This window comes from Globicephala melas, chromosome 3, assembly GCF_963455315.2.
Source record: "Globicephala melas chromosome 3, mGloMel1.2, whole genome shotgun sequence".
Classification (NCBI taxonomy): domain Eukaryota; kingdom Metazoa; phylum Chordata; class Mammalia; order Artiodactyla; family Delphinidae; genus Globicephala; species Globicephala melas.
The window spans coordinates 14,462,865-14,477,757 of NC_083316.1; the positions used below are offsets into that span (position 1 = coordinate 14,462,865).

The window sequence follows — 14,893 nt, forward strand, 5'->3', positions numbered from 1 at the left end:
TATGGAGTGATTAGTACTAATGGCTCCTGCCTCCGAGCTTCCTCCTAAGGTAGAGTGTCAAAGGAGGAATGAAATCGTATTGTTATTTGGGAAACAAATAGTATTACACTGTGAGGTCTTCTCAGGCATAAACCGCAGTGAGTGAAAGCTGGGGCTGGCTGTGGTTATATTTCTCATCCATCCTTGCAAGTCACTGAATGGATCAATAGTATTGAGCACCTTAACCAATGAATGTTTGTAACAGTCTTTGTGAGGTCAGGAGTGAGGCCTCCAGATGAGCGTATGATTTTAAATCTTAACACATTAATGGATTATAAACCTAATGAAGTAGATACGAATTTGGCCCTGGTTCTGTGCTGTGACCACTTACTCTAAATGGTGAGTTCATCCGTGCCAGGACTTTGCTTCCTTCAACTTTGGATGTCAGTTTCTAGCACAAAACCTGTGGTCCAGTAAGGGCTAAAGGCACAGAAGGGCGTCTTTTGTGGCCATGTGACATCATGCTATACAGATAAGGCATATTTCAGAGTGTTGGCCTTAGCTGTACTTTCACATCCGAGAACCAGCTTGTAATGAATCTTTAGCAAATATCACAGTGTTTTCTTTGGGGGTAGGGGGTTGAATACAGTTAAGACAACATTTGTGATTTAATCCTCACCCCCTCATTTACATGTCATCCTTGGCGGTCAGTATTCAACTTTTATTGTCTCATTCCTGAGTGTCTCTGGCCTTAGTGGGAACTAAGATTCTTAGAGATAAGCGTTTTCATGTCAACCCTGGGGTCTCTCACAGGACAGTGCCTAGTGCTCTAAAGCTGATTCTTAATGATCAAGTTCTTATTAAATAAAATAAGTTTGTAGGTTTTTACAGTGATAGGGAAATGATTTCTGAAATAACCTGTAGTTAAATAATAATGCAGGGTTCCAGTAGGCAAGTCTAATCTGGCAATACAACTTACTCATTCTAAAACATTTCTAGATATTGATACTTTATTTGCAAAATTTTTATTGTAATGAGCTTCCTTTTTACATATTCAAAGTGTAGTTATAGTTGAGGTGATGGCTGGGTATTTATTGTCTATATCTGTGAGCTGCTTTGGGCTCTAGGACATTCTCATACCCTCTCCAAGATTTATACCGTAAACATGTGCTACTTTTACTATTAAATCAATACTTTGTCTAAAAATGGTCTCATTTTAGACAAGATGGGACACATTCCGGTTGTATGTGGCTGATTACTCAGGTGGGCTCATTTTATATGAATTCAGTTTATGAATTAGCCAATGGCGTTCTCTGCAGCTGCGGCTCCTTTATCTCCCCCTCTTCCCCTGGCGCCCTTCCCCACTAACATATTAGGGTGGCAATTCCATATGGATCGAAAGGAGCCCTCAGGAGGGAGAGCATAGCTAGGGATCATCTACTCCGTAGGGTCAAGTCAGTTGGGTTTAAATTGGGTAGTAGAATAAAAAGGGCAGTGATAGCTCTTTTTATTTTTTTTTTCTTTTAACATCTTTATTGGAATATAATTGCTTTACAACGGTGTGTTATAGTTTCTGCTGTATAGCAAAGTGAATCAGCTATATGTATACATATATCCCCATATCTCTTCCTTCTTGCATCTCCCTCCCTTTCTCCCCTCTAGTTGGACACAAAGCACCGAGCTGATCTCCCTACGCTATGCGGCTGCTTCCCACTAGCTATCTATTTTACATTTGGTAGTGTATGTATGTCCATGCCACTCTCTCACTTCGTCCCAGCTTACCCTTCCCCCTCCCCATATCCTCAAGTCCATTCTCTACGTCTGCGTCTTTATTCCTGTCCTGCCCCTAGGTTCTTCAGAACCATTTTTTTTTAGATTCCATGTGTATGTGTTAGCATACGGAATTCGTTTTTCTCTTTCTGACTTCACTCTGTATGACAGTCTCTACGTCCATCCACCTCACTACAAATAACTCAGTTTCGTTTTTTTTTTATGGCTGAGTGATATTCTATTGTACGTATGTGCCACATCTTCTTTATCCATTCGTGATAGCTCTTTGCAGCTAACTTTTTATGTTATGCACCGTCGAGTATCCCTAACTCACCATATGGCTGGCTGATTACCAAACTTCATGTTTTGTTATGAAGCCCTGAGGTTGTAGATTATGTACTTGGAATATGTAATCAGCTGGCATGACATGGTATTGATGGTTGAGCAGCAAGTTATGACAAATGAGTAACTGGACGACTGGTATACCTTTGGATGTGTATTTCCAAGCAGTTCACTAGATAATATTTTCCTTACTTTATTTTTTTAAAGAGTCCTCTCATGTGACTTGCTAGGGTAAAGGTGTCGTCTTGGTTTTGCGATTGAGGAATATAAACAGGAAAGTTGCTGTGGCTGCAGTAAGGAAGCCCAGGGCATGATTGGCTTAGATGTTTAAATTCCATCATCCCCCAACTCCAGGAAACATTGTCTGTGGGCCTCCATCTTCTGCTATTGTGAGTACCTACATAGCTCCCCTTCAGTTGTGTGAAGACAATTCTACTTCTGCTCTATAAATGCATTATTGGGTTGGATGCACAAGATGTAAGTTTAAAATTTTCTTTTATATAGTTAAAAGGTGCAAGTATTGCTTTGGTGATGACTTCATTCTTTATTTAGAGATCAGTGGTTTTCTAAAAAAATTTAAAAAAAGATCGGTTGTTTTGGTAAGCATGTTTTTAAGACTAAGCTTTTTAAAAGCAGTTCAAATGAGCAATGGACGTAGGAGTTTTCTACTCTGCTAAATGCAATGTAGGAAAATACAAACCACATTAAAATCTTGTAGAATTAATGTTTGTTTACTGAATGAGCTGAGAGATGCAAAGACCTGTTACCTTGTTTTTAAGAAGCTCACAGTTGGTGAAGACAAACAAGTACACCAGTAATTACAGTGAGACAAGCGTTGGTCTGTATAAACAGGGTCGAGATATTAGCAGATAATCATTGCATTAACAGCATGGATCAATGATTACCTCTGTCCTTTCTCTATTCTGCTGTCAGTAGATCCATCTCTTCCACTTGACTAAGCCATGTGGGATATTCCAAGTTCAATTGGCTATTACTTAAAAAGAGTTTTATGTAACCCTCTCTTTTGAGAATATGGAATTCAGGATTGATTTCACTTAATTCAAAGGTTGTAACCACTCGGTAGAAAAGTCATTTACATATCTTACATTTTCATCAGAAACAAAGTACTTTAGGATTATGAATTGAAGGAAAAGCCTTCAAGAATAGTTCTTAAAACACAGTAAGGATATGCTTTAGATCTCGAGCGAGCAGCATCCTTACAGTACCTGAGGACCTTTTTGGGGAAACGTCCCCAGCTGCTGTTCCCTCCTGCTGGCCTGACTGCCTTAAGACAGGCTACTCAGCTGGAGAAACAGTGAAGAATTTCTGTTGTTCTTTTTTCAAGAGTCTCAGAAAAGCACACAATAGTTTGCAGGATCCTTCAAGTCTTTATTCTCTGGAAGTTACTCCCTGAATCCAGGAATGAATGCTGCTGGTCCTTTGTTCCAGAGAGAGATGGAATCTCTAGGAACACAATGGGAGGTGCGTGGAAATGACTGACATGCGACTAAGGAGTGTCCCTATACAAAGAAAACATTTTATTTTGATAAAATGTGCTTTGAAAAATGTAAATTCGAGTTTCTTCTAGGATTGGGTAAGTTTGCAGTGCTAAGGTTGATAGCAGATCATCTTTCCATTAATGTTTTGTCACAGGAATTATATTTCCTTATGCGTCTAGTCCTTTTTGCTCTAAAGTGCTGGTTTCTCTTGACTCCTGAAATTTGCAATTCAGGAGCTTACAGAGACTCTTGAACATGACTTTAAAAAAAAAAATCTCTCAATGAATTTATGGCAAGGTTGGTAACCAATTTCTTATTGTTCCTCTGGCCTTCACCTTCTAGTCTGATTTGTACTACCTGCCATCTATATCAGCTGACTGACAAACGATTGTTTCTCAACCTCATGGGGAAACTCCTTGGACATAGGAGCCCTGTCTGCTGGACTGTTGTTCTCCTAGAATTAAAGGCAATAGTTGGCCCAGAATAATTGCTCAGCATAAATCAATGTATTAATTTTGGAGATTATTCTACCTTGAGGGAGAAAAGCAAAAATGATTACTTTTTACATTTTAAAAATGTATTACTACATGAGTTTAAACCAGTGATACATTTGTGGGTCTCTTGGGCAAATCACTCAGAGAGCTAGTTTCCTGGCTGATAAATGGGAATTAAAGTATTCATGCTCTGTTGATGTTCTCTCCTAAATAGTTAAATGGCTACTGAATATATCCTGAGACCATATCCTAAGAGTTTAGTTTTCATGTCATTGTTTAAAAAAACCCAAATATTTTAATAATACGAATGAAAGATTTATATCATCTTTGTGGCTCCTAATATCAAAAAGTTGAGTAGGTCAAATGTGGCAAGTAACGCACACTTCTAATTAGATCCATCTTAAGAAGAAATTCTTAAGAGGCGGTCTTGGTGTAAATAAATGATGTCTTCATATCAACAAGCTACTGTGTAATTCCTCTGCAATTTTCAAGAGCTGGAATTTTTGTGTATACCTTTGAAAGCTTGTTAATGGAATGTTCCAGCCCACCCTGCAGTAAACAACCAAGAATTCTTCCTGGAGGTGTTGTAAGGAAGACCGATAAGGCTCTCTGGTAGGGAAGCAAAGAACCCTCCTTGAGCTCATCTGGAATTCTCTTCTGAATTAAAACACAGACTATAGGTCTGTTTTTAACGTTAGTGACTTGGATAATTTTCATTTTGAAGAAGGAAAACTGCCTAAACCTGGGGTTGAACTTGCAGGCATTACCGTGTAGACCTTGGAGAATGAGGTGTTTAAATGAGGCTTCTGTAACCTGGCCTTTCCTGGGTGTTCCCTGATGTGACTTTCTGAAGTCAGAGTGCTTGTGGTGTCGCCAAGCCAGCACAAAGTGGAATGTGTGTGAAGAGGCCATTTAATTATATAAATGCTTGTCTGGGGGAGTCTTGTCTTTGCCAGTTCTCAGTCATATTCTCTTGGATGGATCTGAGCAGTTTGACACTTCGACTAACACTTTATTTGGTTTGCAACTTGGAATATGTTTGTGAATTGTACCTATTCTATCGTCTAGGTGCCTTTCTGTTTTTTTCTCTATATCAAGCGCTTTCTCTTTTCAGAACAGCATTGCACTTCCCTTCTCCTTAAACCCAGTCCAGATTCCTTTGGTTCTCCTCAACATCTTACTCTTTTTTTTTTTTTTTTTTTTTGCGGTACGCGGGCCTCTCACTGTTGTGGCCTCTCCCGCTGCGGAGCGCAGGCTCAGCGGCCATGGCTCACGGGCCCAGCCGCTCCGCGACATGTGGGATCTTCCCAGACCGGGGCACGAACCTGCGTCCCCTGCATCGGCAGGCGGACTCTCAACCACTGCGCCACCAGGGAAGCCCTATCTGAATTTTTATTGAAAGCAAAATAAAACTTCAAAGAAACTGAAGGAGCTTGAGCGTCCCCCTCTCTCCCTTTCAACTAACACCTACTGAGGTTCATCTTCGGAGTAGTTCGACGTTTATTTGATGAAACATGTAGTTAAGTGTTAAAGGAGACTAATGTCAAGCTTCAGAATGGTGTGCAGAACTTGGATATTTTCTGTCGAGCGTTGGACATCTTTGGCCATCGGTTTCTATGGACTCCATGAAAGCTAGGAGTGTAGATGCTTGCCTGACTCCCCAATAACCTCAACCACATGTGCTGAAGTGTAGCCACAGCCATTTCACATCTGAACTCGATCCACCTTTTCTTCATCTCCTACTGTCTCTTCTTGCTGCCTTGGGCCATCTCCAGTTTGCCATACCATTATCCAGCAGCACGAGCTGCTCCTAATTTCTGATAAATATCTGAAGTGTGGCATAAAGGATATGACTCTTTAAATGTGACTCATTATGAATTGTATTTAAATATTGATATGGTGATGATTTTCCGAAGAATACATGGAGACTTCTTTTTGAGTGTAAACCATTAATCACCTACTTTCCTGTTGAACTTTGGTTATCTTTGGTAAATTTTAAGGACCTTTCCACTCAGATGAAGACTGCCCAGCTCTCTGATAAATGCCTGGAAAACGAGGATTGGTTTAGTGCTTCCTCATTTCAGTTGGGTAAGAAACCAATTTATCTGGCTTGAGCCGAAGGAATGTGTAAAGAAGTGGGGGGAATAAAGCCACACAACTCCTTATTCTTACCTGAATAGTCAGTCAGCACTTGGTTGAATATTACACACTACTCTAGCTCCTTCTGAAGGAGGTATGATTGGTGTAGACGAAAAGTCCCCTCACTCTGTTTTTTCTTGGTAAATCATTTTCTTTCTTTCTTTCTTCCATCCTCCCTCCCTCTCTGCTTCCTTCCTTTCTTTCCTTCTTTCTCTCTTTTCCTTCCCTCCTCCCTCCCTCCCTCCCTCCCTTATTGAAGTATAGTTGATTTACAGGTAAACCATTTTTGAAGTTGCCAAACCCAGGGTCCAAATAAGGTCAATGTCGGTCCATATACAGAGGGCCGTATATTTGGCGATAACTGTTGGCCCCGTACTCACTCTGGGACCTAGGCCTCACCTGAAGGATGTTTAGACAGCCTAGACCATCACCTTAATTACAGCTTTGGTTACCTTCCTTCCAGGACCTTGCAGTGTAAGGCTGATCCTAGTCTGAACTCAGTTAGGGATTTAGATGTGTGTGGCATATTTGCATCTGCTAAATGTCCTCTAAGGGTTGAAGACAGAAGCTTCACTTAGTGAAGCAAAACCTCCCCAGTTTAGATTTCCCCTCCTCCACCACCCCCAATCTGTACAGTCCTTATTCCAAGTCCTCTTTACTGGTAACCACCACGGTGGTGGTGGAGTCTTTGGAAAAGTAGTATGGTGGTATTTGCGTTTCCTTTTCCAACCTGTAGTCCTGTATTTGGCACTGTTCATAGAGATGCAGTTTCAAAGATTCTACTAAATAAAAGGCCCGGATTGTTATGATTTTGATTCTAAGTTGATAACATGAAACCATCATTACAGGGAAGGCAAAGCTATACAAATATCTAATTTTTAAATGGCATTTCACAGCATTTTGTAATCTTTTAAAGTTATATTATTATAAAATAAAACCTTTTAGTCTACTGAATACAAGATTATCATGGGCCAGGCAGGCAGTGCACCAAGCTTTACAGAGACTGACATTTACAGAGACTGACAAGATACAGCAACCTGACGGGACTGTTGTCATCCCACTGTACAAATGAGGAGACTGAGACACAGAGAAATAAGTAACAGGTCACACAGCCTGTGTGACCAGCCGTTCTTGGGCCACATTCCATGCTCTTAACTTGCCAAAAGCATTGCGGTCAATAGAAAAACTTAATTTGTTGCTTCCAATTTGGGTCACTTCTCTTTGACCTCTTTAAATAAGTGCCACGCATTAGCTGTATTTGTTGGAAATGAACAAGATTCTGAAGCTTTCCTATGTCTGTTCTGGGACTGGAGCGGAACCACTGTGCACAGCGGTCACTGTGCCTGCCTGTGAATCCCTGAGGGCCACCAGTGTCACAGACGCCCCTCCTCCAGTCTCTTTGGCTGCAGTGGGCGAGAATCGGTCCTGTGGGTCAATTTACCAAAACAAAACAGAGGTTTCAACCCCACCCCCACCCCCCCCACGACTGAACAGAAGCTGGGGATTTGGGGACCGGGCTGCAAAACTAGTACATGGAGTCAGGATGCAAACTTGGGGTTTTCTGAGCCTCAAACTTAAGCTTACAACATTAAATCAGAGGACTCTTAACTGAAGTATTGAACCATACTGTGGTCTCCCCACAAAATAGGAGATGCGCTGAGTTTTAAGGGAACGTGTTTCTCTCCGAGAAGACACCTCATTCCCTCGCATTCTGTGCGCTTTCTTGAGTGGCAGAGAAAGGAGTACAATTATAGTAAGGCACTATTTTCTCATGCTGCTCTGTAGCGTGGAAGGCATTCTTGATGCACCCTTCATACTTCTGGCAATCACTATCAACCACACTGAATCACTGAATTTGTAGTTCCTTTTTTTTTTTTTAATTTTATCGATGACAGTTAATAAAAAAGCAAGGAGAGAGAAGTTTAGGATACATCCATATCAGCAGTGAATGGGGTTGAGAATGATCCTGTGGCTTTGTCTTTCTCTGTCTCTCTTTTAATACTTTTTAGAGCAGTTTTAGGTGCACAGCAAAATGCAGCAGAAGGCACAGAGATTTCCCCTGTGCCCCCTGTCCCCAGACATGCATAGCCTCCCTCATTATCAACACCTCACCGCGAGAGTGGCATGTTTGTTACAATCCATGAACCTACGTTTACCCATCATAATCACCCAAAGTCTGTAGTTTGGTGTCATACATTCTGTGGGTTTGGACTAATTTATGACATGTATCTACCACTACTGTGTCATAACTTTGTCTCTTAATAAATGTTCAAGTCAGGCCTCCTCATTTAATTTAAGGGGGATTAAGTGATTGCCAGTGCATTTATTATGTCATTATGACTATTAATATGTTTTAAAATCTTTAAACAACAGAAAAATTAATGTTATTTATAATATTACATATTTGCTCAACTTACTAATATTCCAATGGAGTGGAAGTTTAGGGAAAAAAATCAACTTGGTTTAAAAAAAAATGGTAAGCATCTTTTCCCTCCTAAAAGGAATTTTTTTGGGGGGAGGAGGGCATATCTTTAAGTGAACATGTGCTAGTAAAATTACTTTTAAAAAAAAATAAATTTATTTTATTTAATTTATTTTTGGCTGCATTGGGTCTTTGTTGCTGTGTGCGGGCTTTCTCTAGTTGTGGTGAGCAGGGGCTACTCTTCCTTGCAGTGTGCGGGTTTCTCATTGCGGTGGCTTCTCGTTGCAGAGCATGGGCTCTAGGCACGCGGGCTTCAGTAGTTGGGGCACGCGGGCTCAGTAGTTGTGGCTCGTGGGCTCTAGAGCGCAGGCTCAGTAGTTGTGGTGCACGGGCTTAGTTGCTCTGTGGCATGCGGGATCTTCCCAGACCAGGGCTCGAACCTGTGTCCCCTGCATTGGCAGGCGGATTCTTAACCACTGTGCCACCAAGGAAGCCCTAAAATGACATTTTTATAAGCCCTTCCATCCCCAGAAATTTGCACTTTTCCTTAAAATCTGAGTATAAGAGTGGGTCATGTGTGTAAAGGGGAAAGGAACATTCTGGAACACCTGTACCCTACTGTCTCCACCAGGTTCATGCAATAGATGGTGAAAGGGAATCATGATAGACCCATCCGCACTTAAAATCTTTGTTCTATGCCTTATTTATATCCAACTCCTCCATCCTTCTTAGCTTCAGATACTTTGTGTCTAACTTGACATGAATGGTATCTACCTCATGTCATTATAAGGATTTGCCAGGCACTGGAGTAACCCCTCAAGAAGGAGTGGTAGTTACTGTTATTCACCTCCCTGCTCTAATCCAGATCTTTGTTTCCTTATAGCACTTATAACACATAGTAATTATTTTGTTTGGGAATTTGTCTTGTTTGTGGACTATGTCTGATCATATGATCTTATTGTTGGTGGTCTTGTCTCGTATGTGCATGATGCTATCTCCCTGCTAGCCGGTAATGTAAGCTCTCTGCTATCAGCCCAGGTCTATCTCCAGTGCTCTTCACCTTGCATTTCTCAGTGCGTAATTATTCACTGCCAGCAGAAAACAAGCACTGGAGCTCTTGCCAAAGTGTTTATCAGGCACAGTTTCTCCAGTGCAGTACATGCTGGGTACTACGTGAAATCAGGTAAAGTCAGTTCCTTGAAAATATATCCTTACACAGAACTGTAACACAGAGTTGAAGATTTCTGTTTTGATATTTTAGATTCTCAAATATTGGTAGATAACTTTCTATTCGGTGAGAATCTCTATATTAAATATTTCCAATACATGCCTTCTTGATAAGAATATACACATTATACATTTGCAAGATTAGGTGAAAGACTGGTCCAACATCATGCTTTTTTTCCAAACAGGTAATTTAACTCATGCCAGTATAATTGGATTTATGTTTATAAGTGATCTGCTTTAACTTCAGACTGAGTATTATATAGTGTCAGTTTTTGTTTGATTTGCTCTGTGTGTACAGGCAAAAATTATGTTGAATCAAACATGAATAAAACATGTGTTGCCTGTTATCAGGAAAATACATAATGGCTTAGAAATTTGTTATCCATGGATATCTGGGGACCTACATTCTAGCCAGTAACTCCTGCTGAGTTGGGGTCTGACACTGAATCCTAGAAGCTATCTCTTCCAACTCTCCGTTTTAGGGGTGAGGGAACCGATGACGAAAGGGTCTATGAGTTACCCACAAGCACGCTGCTATTGTATACACTGTCAGATCCTAAAGTTATGTTTTAATGTAAAGGGGGCTTGATTGGTGTATAGGCATTGAATATGTATTTACGTTTATGTGCAAAATACTCTAATTACAGTTTCTAAAAAGGTAGTTAAGACATGTTTTTCTAATAGTGGATATCAAATAAACTATATAAAATTATCTTAAATTTTAATATTAAATTATTTAAAATTTAATTTTTAAAAATTATTTTTTACTCTCATTTTGAAGATGGGGTTTATTTTATCATTATTTATACTATTTTGTCTCAGGTGTTTGATTAACACTGTTTTGTTTCAGTATTTCAGTTGTTAACTAGACATTTATAAACACTAAATCTAAATGCCAGATATGTTTGTATATAAATCATATAAATCTATAAATACCACTTTGCCTCCTTTATTAATTTCATTTTTTATAAGCATTCTCACCTCAGCAATTTAATATATGAGATTCTGAGATTAAGGATAAATAAATTTATGATTTTATAGGCCTTTAAAATTTACTAGGTTTCTCATAGAAAGTTACATAATTTTTTTTTTTTTCCTCTAATCAGAGAATCTCTTCGGTCTTTTCTGTTTGTTTCACTTAAAAAAAATACAGAGAAAGCTTGCTGGGTGGGAAAAGGTGAAAATAGAAAAAGGGTAAAGGGAGGAAGACAAGAAAAGGAGAGACTGAGATCAGAGTGAATAAATACATTGCTTAGGATAACTCAGGTGTTAAATAGAGGCACCAGGATTCAGAAGTGTGTGTGTGTGTGTGTGTGTGTGTGTGTGTGTGTGTGTGTGTTGCTTAAGCTTGTGTGTTTGCTTTCATGGAGTCTAAACAAAACGGGGGGGCAGTAGTGGGTAACTGATAACGTTGAATAATATCAATGGACTGTATGGATAGAGAAAAAAATGTGAAGAGGACGCTAGAAAAGGAAAGGAAATAGATGTTTTTCTAGAATTTTTCTGGAATTTTCTAGAATTATTGGAGAAGCTTTCATGGTAGAGCCACATCACATTCCAAGGTATTTGAAGAAGGTTTTTCAGCAAGACTTGTCTCAGCTTTGAGGACGGGCTTAGCCTCTTCAGAGGACAGTCTCAACTGTACTGACAAGAACAAAAGACTCCCTGTAAAAGACCTTTGGAGGGGAGAGATTCTAGACCAGAGGGACCAGAAGACAACCCTGAAAACTAGGTTGGAACTTGGGCTCACAAGATGGCAGTGGGGAGTTAGACTGGTCACTAATGGAGCAGCAGCAAGGTTCCAAATCCACAGCTCTCCAGTGCACAACGTTGTCACATGGGAGGGTGAGGAAGAAACTCGTGTGCCAGGAGCTAACCTACAGGCAAACTAGTAAACTTGAGAGAGGATTTTTGGGTTTAGAATCGAGCCCTGGTTATTATTTCAGTTATTGCTGTTTAGTTCAAACTTTGTTAAATACAACTCATTATGAGAGAAACGCTGCTGTGCTTTGGGTCGACTCACATCTCTGTGTCTAGGTATAAGCTTGTACCGATATTTGTAACTTGGCAAAATCTAAAGGAGGGGTCTTTTTCAAAATTGCATGTTTCTACCTCTGAGCCTCTGGGGATTTGAACTCTGGCTGTCACCACAGAGGTGAATTGCCCTGCCTTCTATCCGTCCTTTTATATCACCTTGTAAACGTCATCTGGATTTCTGAATGTTGGATTCTTACTTGGATTAGAGTCCTGAGCATAGAAAGTACTGGTCGCTGGATCTGAGAGGCCCTTGATCCAGGGGCCCTCGGCATGGAAAAGGGCTCCACGGGCTCTAAAGGATGTGGATCCTGACTTCATACCTACAACTATGTTATTGCGATGTTTCCATGTGGTTCAGAGGATGGGAAAACATAAATGTTACCATGTCCTCATTCAACTATGGAAGAAATCATTTGAATACCAGACTGCCCAGTGGGTGTGTGTTCCCATTTATTGTCCGGCTTTTGAGACTGATCCAAAGCTATAACTGTATCATGGATACTGCTTCTTCAAAAGGTACCCATGGTTGGGAATCAGCTTTGATGTGGTTTATAAAGTTCATGGACCGGCACTTAAGCCTGCCTTTGATGGAATCACGCCTCAGTCACATTTAAGCAATATGACTGAAATTGTATCTCTTTCAGCATATAAGACAGTGGCAGGAATGAAGTACACGAGTGTGTCTGAATAAATCTTCTAGCCCTTCACATGTCCCAGATTTAGCTTAAAAGAATCAGTAGGGTTTGTGTTATGAGAATCAGGGGATAAATGTATTGCAGAGGATTTGGAAAATAGTTAGCATTTTTGTGGTCTCTTCAGCAGTGCCCCACTGTTTCCTGGAAAAGCAACATTAGTGATCAGAGAAATCGTGAATTTCTTTGCATCTGGGCCACCACGAAGCTGTCTTAGGCATAGGCTGGCCAGTAGCCCCACAGTCATGAGGTTTTCTCTGTCTTGGTCTCAGTTGCTTATGATTATTTCAGTTCAAACATTTAAATATTCCAGATCTGGGATAGTGAACAGATGGTTTCCTGCTGGTCAGTATTCTAGTAAATACATTTTAGATGGTTGCCTATCAGAAATTCTCACTTCAGCTATAAATGCAACAGTTTCTCTGGCACACACTTAAATGTAGCCATTGTTTATAAACTATTGCAATGAAAGGACCAAGTTCACATCCAGCATCTATTACCTGGAGAAGGTGACCAACAAGTGTGCATTTCAGAGCAGCCTCTGTTGTGACCTTAACCTATTGATTTGGTGTGAAAACAGTTGCATCATACTTTAAAATAAGAGGTGTCTTCATCATATGCTGTTGCTGTGTGCATATTGATGCTGTAGTTGACTAGGTGAATTTAAATGGGAGGTCACTTCAGCAGGCTGTTGAAAAGATCTGCCTCAGCTTGAGTTGGACATTACTCTGTCCAATGTCTATTCTATGATGGAACATTCTCATTGCATAAACTAGAGGATTAATAAAACCAAGTTCAGTCACGGAAGTGTTCTTTTGAACTCAGAAGAAGGGAGCGATGTGTTGCCCTATAGGATGTGAGTAGCTTGCGGCCTGTGGTAGAGCATGATGTCCTAAAACAAGCATGTCTGGGGCCCCCCATCAAACAGGAGGGCACTGGATGACTCTGACACCATAATATCTTGCTATAAATACACTTCAAACATTACAATTGTGCTTTTTCGTAGCCTTAAGCACTTTTACCTGTTGTTGCACTTTTTAGGCTCCTTGATTACCTTTCTCTACTCGCATACCATCATTCCACAAGTTCTAGCATCTCTTAATTATGGAAGACTTACTCCACATCATATTAAACATGAGAACACTCTCATCCCAAATTGAACGTAATTTGCATAACTATAAATCTCTCTGTGTTGAGTTGTAGGAGCTCACTGGCATAAGTGTTACTGTAGACGCATTTGTCTGGGTCTGTTTGGGCTGCTCGAACAAATAATGTAGAATGGCTTAAACAATAAATGTTAATTTCACTTAGCTTTGGAGGCTGGGAAGTCCAGGATCAAGACCCTAGCAGATGCAGTGTCTGGAAGGGGCAAGGGACTCTCTGGGACCTGTTTTATAAGAGCACTAATGCCATTCATAGGGCTCTGCCTACATGACTTTGCACCTCGAAAAGACCCGACCTCCAGACACCATCACATCGGGGATTAGGTTTCAACATGTGGATTTTGGTGGGAGCGGGGAGGAAACAAACATTCAGTCTATAGCAACACTTAAACACTTACTAGTGAAAATCTGGAGGTCTTCTTTTTGCACTTCGGAGGCACTATTTTATTTCTTCGAGATCTCAAACTTTTAGACTTTCCAGAGCTCTTGTCAGCCCAGCCAGCCTTGCCCTGCACCTTCAGGGCCTGACGCACGAACCGTTCCTGCTGCTGGCCTGCACTACTTCACCTCTTGATGGGTGGGTCAGACCTGTATGGGGTCCAGTTTTTGCCAGTGTCCCTGAAGCCTTTTGTTTCTCACTCTGAAGAAAATTTGGTCATAGGTGAGAAGCTGTCTGCACCTGTCTTATGCAAGCCTGTAGCAACAAGTCAGAGCTGTCATCCTGAGTTGCAGCATTCAGGCCCTTCTTTATGGTAGCTCCCTCCTGAGCTGAGGGGCTGGCAGAAGTCTAAATGGGTGTGATTAACTGATGCAAAATTTGCAAAGCCAAATTCAGTGACTAGTTCCATAATACCTTCTTGGTCCTATTCAATCAATGCCAAGGGAGTTTCCCATCATATATTTTTTTAAACGCTACTTAAAACCACTTGCTAAACATAGCCTCTTTACCTTTTTAAAACTTCGATTTAGATCCTATCCTGTTTTCTATAAATCACTTTTTTCATACTAACACGTCTCTATCTTTCCTTGCTTTGCTCCTTCCTACTTAATGTTTTTCAACCCACAACTTTTTTTCTTGACCATCCTTAAGCCTTTTCATGCGAGTGTGTTTTTAGAGCTCCTTTTTGCT

General features: G+C 40.5%; 1 protein-coding gene across 2 annotated transcripts in view; it reads left to right on the forward strand.

The window, feature by feature from the left end:
• BASP1 (brain abundant membrane attached signal protein 1) overlaps positions 1-14,893 on the forward strand; it is a 55,672-nt gene that overhangs the window by 15,788 nt on the left and 24,991 nt on the right. The gene's annotated exons all lie outside the window — the stretch shown is intronic.